The following is a 957-nucleotide window of genomic DNA, read 5'->3' on the forward strand; positions in this document are numbered from 1 at the left end:
AAGTACAGGGACGGGATAATTGTTTGATAAAGCAAACAGAGCTATTCGGAGGGAGTTTACTTACTTCTTGTTAGAGAAGGGATGGCGGCGTGGCATTAGTATGACTTTACGGTAGGGAAAGTCTGAGGTAAGCAAAGAGTAAGTTCACTAAATCTGAGATAAGAAACTAGGGCATCTATAAAAGCGAGGGAAGTGGAATCATAACTTGTTCTGTCCCGGGTGAAGTCTCATGAAAAGGAATCTTTTTGGAACATAATCGGAAGAACACCCCTTAATTAAAGTGGTACCACGCACGAACTTTATGAAGGAAAATCTATTGATTGGCTTTCAAGATAAGAGTGAATCATAAATAGCTAACTCAACAAGAGAGCGAGGCACGACCGATCAAGAAGAAAGACCCGTGGGAATGAGACGACCACTTGTGGCACATACATCCACTATATTTTTAAAGAGAGAACAACCCTCCAAAGAAGGGGGAACCTCAAAGGTGGACATGGCATCCAGATGATCATCAAAAGTAGGATCTCATCTTCCAATGTAGGCGCATCATACGCACAGGCTAGTGCGGGATAGGCTAATCACCAGACTGCTCTGGAATAGGTGAATCGCTGAAGACAAGAACGAGTGAATCTAGTTTCGAGAGCATGCCTTACTCTAACTCTAATAGGGGGCGTAGAGTTTCTAAGTGAAGGCAAACGCAACTATATATATGTAATATCCTAGCTGTCAGCAAGGCAGGTCCGCTATAAAGCCTACCGGCCAGAAAGTCCTTAAGAACGATAAAGCCGACTCAAAGGCTATTCCATAACCTATCCTTGTTTCAGACTAAGTCCTTGTCTGAAACGTTGTATGAGTGTATCATCTTTTTGTTTGAAAAGAGTGAGCAGGAAATCTCGTATGTGACCAGACCAGTGAAACTTCATCTTTCAACACCCTCTCAAGGCATATCTCGGGATG

Source organism: Vigna unguiculata, unplaced genomic scaffold (assembly GCF_037176805.1).
Source record: "Vigna unguiculata cultivar grain cowpea cultivar isolate G323 ecotype 2 unplaced genomic scaffold, ASM3717680v1 ptg000205l, whole genome shotgun sequence".
Lineage (NCBI taxonomy): Eukaryota > Viridiplantae > Streptophyta > Magnoliopsida > Fabales > Fabaceae > Vigna > Vigna unguiculata.